This window comes from Sminthopsis crassicaudata, chromosome 1 (genome assembly GCF_048593235.1).
Source record: "Sminthopsis crassicaudata isolate SCR6 chromosome 1, ASM4859323v1, whole genome shotgun sequence".
NCBI classification, from domain to species: Eukaryota; Metazoa; Chordata; class Mammalia; order Dasyuromorphia; family Dasyuridae; genus Sminthopsis; species Sminthopsis crassicaudata.
In genome coordinates, this window is record NC_133617.1 from 379,600,892 (window position 1) to 379,618,682 (window position 17,791).

At 35.4% G+C, this 17,791-nt stretch overlaps 1 long non-coding RNA gene across 1 annotated transcript in view; it reads right to left on the bottom strand.

Moving 5' to 3' along the window:
- Nucleotides 1-14,022, bottom strand: part of LOC141554366 (uncharacterized) — a 72,203-nt gene extending 58,181 nt beyond the window's left edge. Inside the window, exon 1 of the long non-coding RNA XR_012485851.1 lies at nt 13,836-14,022. This is a non-coding gene — a long non-coding RNA (uncharacterized LOC141554366). The remainder of the gene's footprint in view (nt 1-13,835) is intronic.
- Nucleotides 14,023-17,791: the final 3,769 nt, after the last annotated feature.

Consider the following 17,791-nt stretch of genomic DNA (forward strand, 5'->3'; position numbering starts at 1 on the left):
CAGGTATGTCAAAGCTGTGGCTGCAAAGAAAAGGAGCTAGAGCACACCTGGTGAGTGCAGTAACGAAGGGCAGGGACTCTTTTGACTGTGGACACTTTCAGAACAGAGATACTGGTTTCAGTTCCTTTTTCAGAGGGGAAGCTGTAGTTTGGGCAGGACAAGGAGTAGGATCATTTACAAGATGTTGTGGCTGGAGGCCCTATTTGTGACTTAGGTGTAGAGAGGTGAGCCTAAGAGGTTGGACCCTAAGACAGACCTCAGAAAATATTAAGAAGGACCTACTTAAGGAATGCAATTTGATTACACTGTGGCTAAAAACAAAATAAAACAAAAACAAATAATAAAAATGAGTAAGAAAAGGAGAAAGAACCTAATCATAAGTAGATACTACAGTGATAAAGAAGATCTAGGTTCATACTCAATGGAAGACAATATACTTCTTTTCAACCAGAAATGGCAAATGATCCTCAGTCCAAAAAAAGTTCTTGGAAGAACTTAGAAAGGACTTGAAAAATCAAATCAGAGAGGCTAAGGGAAAAAATGGAAAACAAATTAAAAACAAATCCAAGAAAATCAAGGAAATTATGAAAAAAAAAGTCAACCAATTTGAAATACAGAATCAAAAACTTAGGAAGAAAATAATTCCTTAGAAAGTAGAATTGGACAAAAGGAAATTAATGACATTCTAAGACATCAAGAAATCATGAAACAAAATCAAAAGAATGAAAAGAAAATAAAGTGGAACATTTCATTAGAAAAAACATCTCATCTGGAGAACAGATTGAGAAGTAATATAATGGATAGACTAACAGAAAATACAATGAAAAGAATGATGTTGAAAACTCTCTTTACATAATATGTAAAAAAATAAAATACTATTGAAAAAAATTAAAAATAAATAAATATTGTCATAGATAAGATAGATAGATAGATAGATAGATCTTAGATGAGATGTGATTGGGTTAGAATACTGCAATGGTATAGAAAATGAACTGGTTAATTTAGAAAAAATTTGGAAAGACTTGAACTTATGAAGGAAAATATTATTTGCCTTCAGAGAAACAGATGACAGGTGGAAATAAGCATAGTACTATCTTACATAAGTGTATGAGCATATATATGAATATTTATAGATATTATGTATATGTACCCCATATTTAATTGGAGCTTCTTAGGAGTAAAAGAGGAGAGTTAACAAAACAGTGCACAGCAGAAAATGCTTCCCTGATAGGGAAGCAAAACTACAAAATAGATAGCTTTAAAAAAAAAAATATGTAGCATTTATTGTATAAGTTTTCTTGAAATGGGAATTTATTGTTTTATATTCAGTCCTCTCTTATGTTTGCTATGTACATGGCATTTTTTCCCTTTTCTCATTTTGTATTTAAGTTTAAGATTTATAAACAAAACAAAACAAAACAAACAAAACGAAAAAACAAAACAAAACAACAACAACAACAACAAAAAAAAACAAAAACAAAAAAAAAAAAAAAAAAACAGTGCTCTGGCCCTAAACTCCTAGAATATAATTTTGAAGGGAAAAAGTGAACATAGGGAGTTGCTCATTATTTTCCTAAGTACCACTAAATCCTTTCTGAAGGCAACTACCTTCTGAGGAGATTGTGAATCCTTTAGGACTGAAGAGTCAAAAAGAATAAGAGCAGTAGTTGTGGCTAGAGAGAAAGCCCATTGGAGTAAAGCTTTCCTCTTAAATAAAGTCAACATAACACATATTGGGACCCTGGCTCAAACTTCAAAATGAAGCATTCAGTCATGGCTCTGATCTTTGCAACGTGTTTTAGATTTCAGCTGTCATTTTGTGTTCAGCTGTGGAGGTCCTCTAAATCTGAATGGTTCTTTGCCAGATGCTTGAAAAATAATTGTGCAGGTCCATTCTGAGCTTCTTCCCCAGGAAGCTCCGTGTTCAAAGGGGAGCTTGTTATTTTTAAGCACAGATTCCATTTTTTATTGCATTCTTTGGCCAATTTTTTAAAGTAAAAAAACATTCCAAGAGTTTTCATTCCTGGAAGAAAAGGAATCGATTTCGTGAGCATACATGACTCTCTGAGCATCAAGATGACTTTTTTTCAACCTGATGCATGAGGAGAAATGTTGAAGATCCCCATCAGCTTGGTATGAAATAGCTTTAGCAACATTGTTTGTTTTAATTTCTGTCATAAACCAGGAGAACAAGCTTCATGTAGCTCTGCCAAAGATTCATTTCCAATAAAAAGATATTATGTCTAAGAACTAGGAAACTGGTTCAACTTAAACTAAAAGAATATATTTCTATCCAACCAACGTATTGATTTATAGAATCCTTGAAATATATACTTGCTTGAGTGGATAATGATTTAGGTTAGGTGATTAAATAAAACCAGGCTTGACCTTACTAATAGCCAGTTCTTCTGGCATATTTTACAAGGCTATTTCCTTCCCTCCCTCCCAAACATCAGAGAAATAAAGTATTCAGAGATGGAAGGAATCAGGTCACTATGGCTATCTACCTCATTTTTAAGATGAGGAAACTGAGGCCTTTAGAAATTATCTGAAACTCTTGGGACAAGCTGTCCAATATCATCCAGAGGGAATAAGTAAATAGAATAAAGATTCAATCTCAAGTAATGAGGAAGAACACAAAAGAGGGGAAGAAAAAGTGGGACAAGTTTGACTTACTTGAGCATTTTGCCTAAGGCCAACCCTAGAGAAGATATCCATTTGTCTATTAGTTTAGAAAGATAATCAAGGAATAAATTAAGCACATAGGTTAATTTAGAGTACAGACTGACAAAGTGGCCACATTATCAACTGTGTGGAAATATAATACTTTCTAGAAGAGAAGTCTTTGCAAAAGAGAGCAAAAGAGTTCTGGATACTTTTTGAACCATAGGAAACCAGCCTTCAGTTGAGGCAGTTGAGTAGAAACTCCATTTGTGACCTTGTGAACTTGGCTAAGCATAAACCAAATAAGAATCTGAGAAGAAACTGCCTGTGAAGAGCACAAAATTCTATACACTGAGCAGGGAGATTGAGTGAGAATGAGAATGTGTTATTACACAGCCAGGCTAGAGTCACATACACTCCTTAATCCTATCTACCTCATGGAAACCGTTATTGAATTTATGGAGGACAGACATGAGAATTACTGGTAATACCTTCTCTTCCTCATAAATCCCTTATTAATCTCCATTTAAATTTACTTTGGAATGGAGTTCCAGGGTCAAGGGTAATGAAGGCAATTACTGAAGGATTCCAGGTTCTAAAGAGCTCTTTAAAAATCCCTGAAAACTCATTTGTTGATTATGCATTTTCTATTTTAATCTTTCTCACATATCCTCCATCCAGCTCATTCCCACCACTTTAACATGGTTATCAAAAGCAGAGTTTGTAGGATTCAGACCCTAGCTAAAGCAAACAGCAAAAATTTGGGGAAAGATTTATCTTAATCCAACTGAAGGGTGGTAATCCAATTTATTTGACTTGAAAGCTTTAAATTTCATCAACTAAGCTAGCAATATTAGTCTCTATCAAAAGAACATAAAGCTAAAGGATAACCAGCAATGCTGACCACTTGTGACCAACTCAATTACTTGTAAGTGTGCAATGGCAATATTTTCTTCCCTTAACTTGCATATTTTACTTGGTAGCAGTTCCACTGTTCAACTGAATGGTAATGAAATGAAAGTCACACTTAAACTACAAGTAGGTGAGGTAAAAACAATATACAACTGCTTAACTGTCTACTGTCTTCAAGTCTCTTCTCTCTTTCACAGATATGAAATATAGAGTTAATATTCTAAATATGAACTCTAAATTGATCACAAACGGACTTGGCACTTTTCAACAAGGAGGAGATTAGACTTGTCCAATAGACTTATGATGGAGAGAGCCATGTGCATCCAGAAAGAGGACTAGGGGGACTGAGTGTGAATCCCAGTATCCTATTTTCATCTTTGTTGTAATTGCTGTTTACTTACTTATTTTTTTTCTTTGTCATTTTTTTCCTTTTTGATCTGATTTTTATTATGCAGCAGGATAAATATAGGAATACATTTAGAAGACTTGTACATTTTTAACTTCTATTGGATAACTTACTATCTGAGAGGGAAGAGAGGGAAAAAATTAGAACACAAGGTTTTGCAAAAGTGAATGTTAAAAACTGTGTTTGAATGTATTTTGCAAGATAAAAGGTCATTATCATTTTCAAATAAAAATTTAAAAATAAATTGATCACAAAGGATGAATTCCATGACTACTATTGGAAATGGTCAGTTAGGTGAAGAAGTAGATAAGGCTTTAGGCTGAAGTCAGGAAGCCTCATCTTCCCAAGTTCAAATCCAGCCTCAGATATTTACTAGCTGAGTGACCATAAGCAAGTCACTTAATCCTGTTTTCTCCTCTCAGTTTTCTCCCCTGTAAAATGTTCTGGAGAAATAACAAACCATTCCAGTATCTCTGCCAAGAAAACCTTAAGTAGGATCACAATTGAATGAGAGTCAGACACACAACAGCAATAACAATTAGAAATGCAATGAAAAGCCCATGTGAAACTCACAAGGGTCAAGAAACAGGCTGATTTTTTTTTAATGAAAAAAGATTTAGAGAAAACAAAAATATCATTTACTTAGCCAAATTCCCCATCTTCAAGCAAAATCAAACCCAGCCTATTTGATTCTTAGATTGAAGTTGCCCATTCTTTTTTCTCAAGAGAAGGGGAATTTACAATCTCTACTGGAAGAAGAAAATTCCTAAGTTTTGCTTGTTATTATTCTGTTAAGTGTGTGACTACCATTTTAAAAACCAGTCTCTTTTTTTTTTTTTTTTTTAAAGGACAATATAGAGAGAAGAATGGTGAAATGGAATGAGCACTACGCTTAGAATGTCAAGTTCTGGGTTCTAGTCCTGTTCCTGCTTCAGCTATCTTAATAAATCATGTAATTACTCTGAATTTCAACTTTTTACATACAGTGATGTGATTGGATTAGATAATCTCTTTCAACTTTACAACTTATTGATTAATATTGTTAATGATATTTGTTACAATATTTTCCCTCTGTGATCTTACACTTGATTGCATCAGTGGCCCCAAATACTGAATCAACTTTGACACAGTCCATCCAGTTGCGGGCAAATTTAGACTGATTTATTTTTTCTTATTTTTTTTTCATTTAGAAAACTTTTCATTCTTTTAAATCTTTGAATGCTTTCTGATTTCAATAGATTTCTATATCTTCTGTTTGGTCCATAGACATTTATGCTTTCTTTCTGGCTGACATCTTTGACCTCTTCTTTTTACCACATTCCCCTTAACATCTCACACCAATCATCCTTGGTCTTCTATTCCCTTGGTTTCATTCTTTGTTCCTTCATATAACTCCTTCTACCTATAATCACTTGCCAATTTAATATCAGCCAACATTCCTTTTGCTAAAACCTTCACAGACCTCCAGAAACATCCACTCCTGTGAAGAATTTCAGCAACAATGACCACTAGTCAGCACACACTCGGTCTGTACTACATTGTTCTAAATTCTCGTTCCACTTGTGGTGATAGATTGGAAATTGTTCAGGATCAGAGAGTAGTCCTTTGTCTGTTACATTACACATAAAAAACTGTACAGAGCTGTCAGTGTTTACTATGCTGTATAAATGACAATGACTTTTGAAAAAAAACTACAAACTATTCTTCTCTGTGAATTCAATCTCAGTGACCTGAGAACTCTATCCATCCCAAACTATTTTAGTTTTCAAATGTGTCATGGTTCAAAATGACGAGGTCTGCTGTGAAAATAATTCTTTACTTCCTTTTCTATAGAGGTAATTTAAAGATATTTCCCTGAGATGGTTTTTGCCAAACAAACTATGGGAGAGATTCTAGTTCGCCACCTTTCTTAAGATATGTGGCAAACTCTGACAAGTTCTATCGTGTGAAACTCAATTATATATCATGGATCATAAAATGGTAATAAAATAATAGCTACTATTTACATAGCACCTACTATGTGATAGGCACTAGGAGTGGGATCTGAGATCCTGACTCTCCCACAAAAGAACTGGATGACCTAACAAAAGCCCTCAACTCTTTTGGGACTCAGTTTCTTTTCCCACAAAATTAATGCATTGAAATAAATAATCTCTGAGAATTACTTTTAATCTTAAAGTATTCTATTTTATCATTTCTCAAATAGAAATCAGAAAAATTCCACTAAGAATTAGAAACCCAGAGATGAAAAATCACATTTAGGAAAAAGAAGGGTGCCTTCCTCTGTTCTTGTAGATTATACCAGAAGATAGAAAAGGTGGAGAATGTAAAAGAAAAGTTCTGAGACAAAGTCACCTTTGTAGCATGTCAAAATGGGCTTATTTCTTAGGTTGTTATTATTGGTGTGTGTGTCTGTGCATGTGTGTGTGTGTATGTGTGTGAGAGAGATAAAGACAGAGAGACAGAGACAGAGAGACAGAGAGAGAGATATCTGTGTGTGAGAGAGATAAAGACAGAGAGACAGAGAGAGAGACAGACAGAGAGATAGACAAAGACAGAGAGAGAGAGACAGAGAAGATATAGACAGATAGAGGAGAGACAGAGATAGAGACAGACAGGAACAGATAGGCAAACAGACAGAGACACAGAGAAAGAGGAGAATATTTAACTTGGCATATTCTGTGATCAAAATGTATTGAATAATGCTTACTTTCTACTTTGAAGATTTGTGATGATGTATATATTATTTACCATTGTAGATCCCAACACTTCACAATCTCTACCTGTTTCTATAATCAGACTTATTATTTGTTTGTTTGCTTGCTTATTCATTTATTTATTTATTGCTGGTCACCAACTTGGTAATATGTGGGCAACATGACAATATTTTAAAATTTCTTGCCTATACCCTAGACAAGAAATAATTGGGAAAAGTGCTAAACAGTTAAGATTATATGTAATTATTTTCCATCTTACAAGAATCTCTGTAGCTGCTCCTCAGATCCCCTTGAAGGCTAAAAGAAAAACTTTCCCTTGTGTATGTCAAGTGCCTTACAAGATAGGATGATTACTGGGTATACCTTCCCCTTTTAAGAAACAAATAAGTTTTGAAGAGGAGTTAGCCCAGTTAACAAAAAGGCTTCTGCTAAGGTTTAGTCCATTTTTGCTCCCTTCCCCAAATAGTATTGTTTTGGTGGTAGCCAAATTAAAGGGAAGCAACACATGACTATCTATACTCACATTCCAAATAGCTAAAAGGTAATAAACTTGCAATAGAATAGACTGAATAGATATTAAGACTCACTATCTTTTCACCTAAACTTTCCCTTCTTTCTCAACTTTCCTGTTACTATCAGAGTCACTATTGTCTTCTAAGTCACTCAGACTTGCAATTATTCACAACTCTAAACACACTCTTTCTCATCTCCCATAGCCAACTTCTTGTCATGTCTCATAAGTTACCTTCACAACATCTATCGTGGTTCTTTATCTTCTCTCTTCTCACATCACCACCAATCTGGTATAGACCTTTATCACCTCATACCTGGACCAAAAGTTCAGGTCAGACAGTGTTACAGGCTGTCTCAGTAAATTCTCTAGCTGCCATGAGCCTCAGTTTCCTGATTTGTAAATTGAGAGGGCTGCATGTTATTTCTCTCTAGTCTTTTCTAGCTCTAGATTTATGATTTATTAAGCTTTGTCCATCCACTTTCAGCGCTGCTCAGACCTTTGCTTCCTTTCTCCATGACTTCTTCTCTAAGAATATACACTCTCCTGTGCTTTTCTGCAGTCTGCCTAAGAAGTGACTACTAACCCATTTCTCTTTATTATTGTTGTTAGTCTTTTTTTCAAGCATATCTGATTTTTTGTGATTCCATTAGGGATTTTCATAACAAAGATACTGGTTTGCCATTTCCTTCTCCAGATCATTTTACAGATAAAGAAAGTGAAGCAAACAGGGTTAAATGACTTGCCCAGGATCACACAGCTGGGAAGTATTTGAGGCTGGATTTGAATACAGGAAGATCAGTTTTCCTGACTCCAGACCTAGTACTCTATCTATTGTGCTACCTAGCTACCCCATATGATATTAATTGACAAATTCAGAGGCTGAATCTATTAATTTGGTCATATTGATATCATTCTCTGAGTAACTAAGATATCCAGACTAGGAACAAAGTCAAAATCTACCTGATTCAAAGTTTCTTAACCTGAACTTTTTGTTTGTTTGTTTTAGAATGCCCCTAACTATTTCAAAATATTTTTCTTGGTAATGCTATGTATTTTATTTTATGCATTTAAAAGAATTCTACAAAGAGGCTTCACCAGACTGCCAAAGGAATCCATGATACAAAAAAGCTCTGCTGTAGAGCCTTGGTTATAATTCATAAGAATGTTTAACTGCTAATGACTGAATAACTCCTCTGGTACATAAGAAACGTTCATTTTTGAAGGAATGAGGGAGAAGGGGCTAAGTGAAGATAAGGAGACATAGAGTTCTGAGGGGGAATATTTTTCACAAGGTCTGTTATTTATGAAGCTTCATTGATGTATTTATTTGCTCCCTCTCAGAATCTGGAATGTTAAGACTGGGAAAGACTTTCATCTTTCCATCCAAAACAGGAATTCTTTCCATAACAGGGGGTGGCAAACTACATTGCAGGCCAAATCCAGCCTGCCCAGCCTGTTCTCTGTATGATCCACAAGCTGCCATTCTTAACTTGCAGGTTATATAAAAACAGGTGGTAGGATAGATTTGGCCTGTGGGCCATAGTTGGCTGGCCCCTGCTTTATAGCATTCCTGATTGGTGATTATCCAGCCTCTGCAGAAATGCTTCCATTGAAACAGAGCCTATTTCCTCATAGGCTAGCTCATTCTAACTCTTCTTTTCTCCTGAACTCTAGGTCTGGATTTCTAACTTCCTGGTGGAATTCTTTATGTATATACTCTGCCAGAACTCATTCTCAGCATGACCAAGACTAAACTCATCATCTTTCCCCACAAAACTGCTTCCTCCTCTTAAAATTTGTATTTCTGTTGATTATACTACCATGTTTTTAGTCATCCAGGGTCAAAATCTTGGCTTTACATTTGATTCTTCCCTGCCTTCAATCTTTCTTTGTTCTCTACAGCCAAGCAAAAGGAGTATGAGGTGCGGTCACCTTTTATTTCAAGGTTCAACTAGGGTGCTATCTCATCCATGTAGCTGACCTGATCTTGCCCTGAGCTAAAAGTGACTTCTCTCAATTCCAATTTTCTTATAGTATTTTATCAAGATCTCTCCTGTGCTCCCATCACTTTCTACCATACATTACACTTATCTGTGCAGATGGATTTAATGGAACATAAGCTCTTTGAAAGCAGGGATTCTGTCATTGTTCAATTTTGTATCCTTAACAAAAAGCATAATCTCTTTTGCATAGTGAGCATTTAACGATAATTTTTAGTTGTATTAAACTCAGTTAATTTAAATTCCATCATTGAACAGCTCAAAAAGCTGCTACAATTATATACTTTCACTCTGGTTCTAGTTCTGCCTTCTAGAGCAGTATAATAATTTTATTTGTTTTTTTCAGAGAGAATAGTGACTAGAGTAGTAGGTTTGGGGGCTGTTGATTTGTTTTCTTGTTTAGAGGAAATTTCCTTTACTTTTGCATATTGCTACCTTCTCTGTAACTTATTATTTCAGACAGTTACCTAGAATCCTGAAAGGTTAAGCAGCTTGATCAGGAAAACTTAACCAGTATGAGCCAGAAGCAAGTCTTAATTTCAGACCCTCGCAGGTTGTAGATCAGCTCTTTATCCACTATATAACTTTGTCTTTCTGTCTTTCACATGATAAGTCTCTAATGGTTCTGAGATGACTGGACTTTTAAAAGAGACATCAATGGGATGTTGAGCATAGCACACATGGCTTAGAGAATTGAACCTTGTATAATAGAATGTCACCTAGTAATTTTTGATAATGCTAATTCCAGCTGACGGCAAAGACTTGTAAAACAAGGAAGATGCAAGGGGAAATCAGGAATTATTCTGTGAAATTAGGCATGATAAACACACATAAATAGATTGTAAGTTTTTTGAGGGCAGGCTTTAAGTTTTACATAGAATAAAAGAGGCTCATATATTTCATTTCTACAGTGCCTAGTATGGGGCTAAATATAGTCATTCAAAAATATGAATTCAATTTCAATATAATTATTCAGAGCTCTGGGCAACTAGGTAGTGCAGTGGGTTAAGTGCCAGGTCTGGAGTCCGGAAGACCTGACTTCAAATCCAGCCTCAGATATTTATTAGTTGTGAGATCCTGGGCAGGTCATTTAATCCCATTGACCTCAGTTTCTTCATCTGTAAAATGAGCTGGAAAAGGAAATGGCAAACCACTCCAGTATGTTTGCAAGAAACCTCCAAATGGGGTCGTATAAAGTTGGATATGATATAAACAACTGAACAATAATGTAATAATAACACTTGGAGTTTAAATATCCTTTTAGTGTCTAAATACATAGTAGTACATTTTTAAAACAACTTCCAACTCCAGAAATTTTCTTTGATTATCTCTCATGCCTACAATGTTCTCTTTCCTCATCTCTTGTCTCCTTGGCTTCCTTCAAGTACCAACTAAAATCTCACTTTCTATAGGAAGCCTTTCTTGATCTTCAGTTTTACTACCTTCTCTCTGTTGATTATTTTCAATATATCCTGCACATAATTTGTTTGTATATCATTATTTGCATGCTCTCTACTGCTTACATTATGAACCCTTCCAGAGTAAGGATTATGTTTTGCCTTTTTTTAATATAAGCCCAATGCTTAGCACAATGCTTATTGACTCACAGAGCTTATCTTTCCTTTTTCCTTTTTCTTGTTACCCAAAAAGTTGACAATTTCTCAATTTCTCCATTTCCTTTAGTGCAATCACCACCTTTCTATTTTGCCAAGTGCAAAATTTTGGAGTTCCTTTTGCCTTCTTACCCACCAACTACAATTTATCTCTCAATCCTTCCTTTAAAAGATCACAGCTCTGCCATGCATAAGGCAGCCTTCTCCATATAAACTTCTGAGTTTTCCATCTATAGATTTATGCAGATCTATTTTCTGACACATACACATGATTATGATTTCTGCAGTAGTATCAATCATATGGAAATCCTTAGAGATCATTAAGGTCAGTCACAGTGAACTATCCATTGAATATATCCTATATTTCAATATTATTTTTCTTTATTTTGATTTGTGTTAACATGTGCTAAGTTTTTAGTTCACTTGAAAAGAGAGCTAACGTTTGAGTTAATCTCTCTTAATCCATACTTTCTTGCTATGTATTTTCACACTGTATGGGCCTTAGCTACCTTCCTTTTGCCAGCTCTTCCTTATTGTCAAATTCCTTCACAAGGGAGAGGGAAAGAGGGCATGGTATAAAAAAATAGTAAATTCACTGAAAAATGAGGTATATTATTAGATGAATGAGGCCAGAATCTTGATGGATTAGTCACTCTCTGTAGCAAGCCAGGGAAAAAGAAGAATAAACAAAAGTGCTTGAGTTTATATGGAAATGAAATTGTTGAGTTACATGTTCCTGGCTCTATTTCCAAGAAAGGTAAAAACACACACACACACACACACACACACACACACACACATACACACACACATATATACACATAAATATACACACACATACACACATGCACACATACACAAAACCCAAGATGGATAGGACTTGCCAAAGTGTTAGGTAAACAAATACATGAGTATTAAAGTTTAGGCTCTAGTAATTAGTAGAGAAGTACAGGATAATAAGCACAGTGGGATGTCCCTCAAGGTACTTTAGACTCCGACTGTGTTTATTATCCACTATCAGTATGGAAATATATGCCTGACTACATTTATGGTGTCATTTGGAACTTTAAAATAAGCTCTTATACTCAGGAAGAGGTTACTAAATTACTCACCCTGTAAGGTTGGTTTTGTTTGTTTGTTGTTTTTTTTTTAGCATAATTTTACCCATTACATGCCTTATCAAGTCTATGTATCCATTGTTGTACAAAAGTCTTGAAGAGATGTTTAATCTGTTAAATATTTTTACAATATTCAGTCAGACTTAAGAAACTTACTTTTCCCTGACTTTAATGGCAGATTCAACCAACACTCATATGTCATTTGTTGTTGTATAGTCATTTGCAAAATTTGAGAAGCTTATAGTTTTTCTTGGGTGCCTTTTATAGTGAACAAAGTTTTACATGTTCAGCTGCTAGAATCCAACCTAATGGCTTCTTATTTTTATTTTCTTTTGATTTCAAATTGACCACATTCTTTCAAACAATAACCAAAAGTAGTATCATCAGAGGGGAAGAAAAGATAAAGATCATCTGTATCTAACAATACCACAAAAAAAGTCTTTGAAAAACAAGATTTGATCTTCCTTCCTTCCTTCCTTCCTTCCTTCCTTCCTTCCTTCTTTCCTTTCCTCCTTTCCTTTTTCCTTCTTTACTTTATTACTTTTTCACTTTTTCCTTTCTGCCTCTCTGTCTTTCTCTTCTTTTTAAATCCTCTTTATTTCTTAAATTGTAAAGTGGTAAAGACATTATTTAGTGGACACTAGATGGCAGCATGGTATATGGGTCATGCGTAAGGAGCCATGACAATAGCCCTGCTGGTTGTCTGTATCCTTTGGAATACGCAGAGTAACCAAAGGGGCTCAATTCTTCCGAATATCAGCTGTGACTCTCTCTGTCCTTCTCCTTTATATGACAAGTGCTGCAGTGATGGACGACTCGCCAAAGGTTGGCATTAGTACATTCTCCACTGCACTTTGGCTTTCAAAAACCTAAAAGAAGGACTTTTATCTCATCCAATCCTGCTCCTAATCTCATCATCTGGACATCTGTAGTTTTACAAGGTGAACAAGGTCTGAGATTGCTTCTTATTTACTTTGTGAACACTGACAAGGTCTGTTCAGTTCAATCCCATGCAATCTGTATGCTGTGTGTATTTGAATCTTAGTGTGTTTGTCTTGCAGAGCCAGATATTTAAATACAGTCTCCATTCAATGAATATGTTTGAGAAGAAAAAGCTAATATAATTATTTGGAGGGATAGTTTTATAGAAACATTAACTCAAACAACTGTCCTGAATTTAATCACAATCATGAAATTGCCACAAATGACTATAAATTATTAAATCTGCAAAGAGTTTTTTGTCTTAGAATCAGAGATGTAGACTAGATCTGAGATGTGAAAGAGACCTCAGAGGTCATCCAAAATGAGGCCCAGGGATATGACTTATCCAGAGTCATACAGGCAGAACTTAAACTGAGGACTTTTAAGTTCAAAGCCAGAGAACTCTCCAGTGTAGTACATTGCCTGTCTTGTCCAGTCTCCTGGAGAGTATTATAAAATGTACATAATATAATGATATTAATAATATGCACATTATAATGTAATAATATATCATATATAGTATATGTAAAATATTATGTAATAATATAATGACATTAATAATAGCTAACATTTCCAAAGTGCTTTATAAGGAAAATGTAGATCCAGAGAGGCTGTGACTTGCCCAAAGTAATAAAGTTGGTCTGAAGCAGATGGGGGTAGAGATCAGCTTGTTTGACCCCAAGTTCAGAGCTTTTTCCCATTACTCCATGATAATTTATATAGTTATAAAGATGTAGCATATGAAGTCTCCCTCAACTCTCCACTCTGATCCTATACGTTGCCTTACTTTATCACTGCTCTGAAGCTCTCATCTTTAATGCCCCACTCACAAACCATCTGTGCCCATGTTGTTTGCACCTTTGACAGTCCCTATACCCCTCAGAATCTGGCATTCCAGCCCATCACATACCTCTGCCCTAGGACCGACCTCCTCTTTGGAGTTTCAATACGAATTCTGGGCAGAGAGCCGAAAGAATTGATATTCACTGGAAAAATTGGATGACAGATACAGAAGTACTGAAATATTGCAGTTGTTCCCATGGCATTTCCGGCTTGACCAGAAGAAGGAAATACCAGAAATCTCCTAAGTGAGCCCATTTGGGCAATGTTTTTATACTCAGTGTTCATACATTTCACGTTTCCCTTCAAACCTTTAAGTACTAATTCAAACCGTCCAGCCCTGGCCCCAGGAGGGTTCACCTACCACTATATATTGTTGATTTGCAAAACCCACCGATTCTTTTCATAGAACAGGCTTTGCTTTCATGCCTCTTTTCAGATGTAGAGTCTTTTCCCAATTAAGCATCCATGGCTGAGTTCTCCTCTGGTTAGGATTACAAACAAACAGCACCACCCTCCTGCCTCAGCCTGGCCACCCCTCCCTTCAGTTTGACACATGGCTCCTTTGATCTCAGCCTCAGACCAGAGCAACAGGCTTCTAATTAGTCACCAGCCATAAATCACTGGGTAATGGGGTCCTCCCTGAGTAAGGCAGATATTGCTGTGCTAGGGAGGCAAAGGAACAGGGGGGGTGTTTAGCGTTAAAACAAACTGGGGTGGGGGGTGTCAGGGAGAAAAGAGATTTATAAAAATTTGTAGAAATAGTTGCTTGTTAAACAACTTCCAGGAGGAAATCTTATGTCAAGAAAGAATGAAAGAGAGAAAAAAGACACACGAATAGAGAAAGGGAGGGAAAAAAAGGAAGGAAGGAAGGAAGGAAGGAAGGAAGGAAGGAAGGAAGGAAGGAAGGAAGGAAGGAAGGAAGGAAGGAAGGAAGGAAGGAAGGAAGGAAGGAAGGAAGGAAGGAAGGAAGGAAGGAAGGAAGGAAGGAAGGAAGGAAGGAAGGAAGGAAGGAAGGAAAGAAGGAAGGAAGGAAAGAAGGAAGGAAGGAAGGAAGGGTTAAAATGGAAGGAGGAAGAGTGAGTGAGGGAAGGAAGGAAAGAAGGGAAGCAGGGAAGAAGAGAAAGAAGGAAAAAAGGAAAGGAAGGAAGAAAGAAAACCTATAAAAAGAACATATTCTTATATGTTAAGAAGTCAGACCTAAAACACCCTGAATCCAGTAGAAATTAAATTTCCAAATACTAAGAACACAACATAGAAATCCTTTTTGTAATTTTATTAATTTCATTCCTGTTGCTCACTACCTTGAAAACTTCATAATCCTCAATGATCCCATCTGATTATAGCTATGAAGATAAGGTTCATCATAGTTAATGGGGAAGTTTCTGGTAATTCCAAATTATTTTAGGTAATTTGGTTTTGGCCAGTGTATACTACTGACAATTTGGGTAAATCTCAAATAATTTCAGTTAATTTTCTCAATGCCATTTTATCCTGTGGTGAGTCAGATCAATCAATCAACAAGTATTTATTAAGTATCTACTAGGTACTGTCAATATAAAGATAAAAAAAAAAAAATCGAACACGATTCTAATGTTGTTTTGCTAAGGAAGGCAGTGGATTTAAAAGGAACAGTACTATTTATTATCCTTTGCTTTCTAATTAGACATACAGTTTAAGGACTCCAAAACAATTTTTTTTCTTTCTTTCCTTTTTTCTTTCTTTCCATCTTTCTTTCTTTCTTTCTTCTTTCTTCCTTTTCTTTCTTTCTTTCCTTCCTTTCTTCCTTCTTTTTGACTTTCTTTCTTCCTTCCTTCCTTCCTTCCTTTCCTTCCTTCCTTCTTTCTTTCTATTTCTTTTTTCTTCCTTCCTTCCTTTCTTTCTTTCTTTTGTTCTTTCTTTCTTTCTTTCTTTTCATCTTTCTTTCTTTCTTTCTTCTTTCTTCCTTTTCTTTCTTTCTTTCCTTCCTTTCTTCCTTCTTTTTGACTTTCTTTCTTTCTTCCTTTCTTCCTTCTTTTTGACTTTCTTCCTTCCTTCCTTCTTTTTTCTTTCTTTCTTTCTTTCTTTCTTTCTTTCTTTCTTTCTTTCTTTCTTTCTTTCTTTCTTTCTTTCTTTCTTTCTTTCTCCTTTCTTCCTTTTCTTTCTTTCTTTCTTTCTTTTCTTCCTTCTTTTTGGCTTTCTTTCTTTCTTTTTTTTGCTTTAATTAGAAAAATATTTTGTCTACCAAGCAATGACAGGCTCCTTTGAATTTTGTTCTCTCAGATAGTTCAGAGTGTCTCTAAGTCAGAATCAAAATGAGCCTTGGACAAAACTATGATTTTACTAGTTTGTGTTTCAGAGTCTGAGTCCCAGGAGTTTTGCTATGTGTCTTTTATGATAGCAGCTACTTATTTCCCAGATTCTTAGTGTCGTCAACTTTTGTACCATTATTTCATACTAAGATATAAATGACTGATATAAATTTAAAATATATCTCCTGGAAACATCAAAGGATTCTAAAGTCTGATGCCTTCTACTAAACATTTGAACAGAAATGGAATGTGTGTGAGGGGTGGAGAGTCAAAGGGTGCAGGAAGATTGAGGCCTAAAGAGAGAAAAGATATCTTAATAGAGTTTTCCTAGAGCATTTGAATGGTACAATGGATAGAGCCTGGATTCAGTAAGGCCTCAGTTAAAGTCTGGTCCTAGACACTAGCTGTGTGATCCTGGGCAAGTCACTTAACCTCAGATAATCTGAGAATGGATTAATGAGAAGAATGACTCATAGAATATTATTCTACTCTAAAAACTAAGACCTCAAAAAAAAAAAAAAAAAACTTGCTTATAATTGAAGGAAATTAAACTATGGCCAAGTAAGAATTATAAAAGGAGGCCTGCTTGGTTTCTTCAGGACAGTGTTGTTCCCAAGTGCAAAAGACAAGAGATAATTTAGTTGGGTAAATTTCCCTCCCAGGAAATAATGATCATAAAATTCATGCTTGAAAATGTTGTTGTGAATAGAATAGCAAAAAGAAGTATTACTCCCAAAGTTGTCAATGTAGTCACATTTCCAGGCAACATTCATAGGATTATGTTAGAACTTCGACACTTCATTGGCCTCAGTTTCTTGTCTATAAAATGAACTGAAAAAGGAAGTGGCAAACTACTCTAGTATTTTTGCCAAGAAAACCACAAATGGGATCACAAAGAATGAAACGCAATTAAAAATAAACAAGGATGAAGTATCCTTAAAATAAAACTACCTAGGTAGTCATTTATGCTGTTAATATATAAGGAAGTCATTGCAGCACATCTAACTACCATGGGACATTTTCTGATTGGTCTATGAGAAATAGAGGATATCTTAGGAAAATAAGGAAGTTTTCTAAAAAAGAAGATGCTGAGATTTTTCTTATTAGATTAGTTAAGGTGTTCAGTCTCATACTATTAATCATCCCTTATGTTTGCCAAATTGATGTGGATTGCTCTCATGTCTATAATGCTGTTATAAAAATGACATATAATATCATGCTACTCAACTGTCCATTTTGCTTTCATAAGTTCTTGAACTGGAAAGTACTTCAGAGATCAACTAGTACAACATTTTCATTTCACTGATAGAAATCAGAATTATGAAATTACATACTCAAGTTCACACAGATAGATGGGATTCACACACAGAAGCTCTAATTCCATACCTAAAAAACTCCATCTCTATTGTTCTTTCCACAGTTTCACATTTCATTCTTGTTTTGGCATCTCAGGATATTTAGTAGAAGCTCAAACAGCCAATTCTGGTCTACCTTTGACTTTTCATTGGGCAAGCAATTTAATCCTTTTATTCCAGTTTCCTCAATTTGTAAATGGAAAAGATAATTTGTCATTCTTTTAACTTGTAGTACTTGGGAAGTGACTGGTTATAAGAGGATGCATATACTCCTGGGAAGAGAGGCAGCAGCCTGTCCTGATAAGACCACTGTATCAGGTCTCAGGTAATGTCCTGGTTCTCTCCACAGCTCATTGTCAGATATAATAAGAGACACTTAC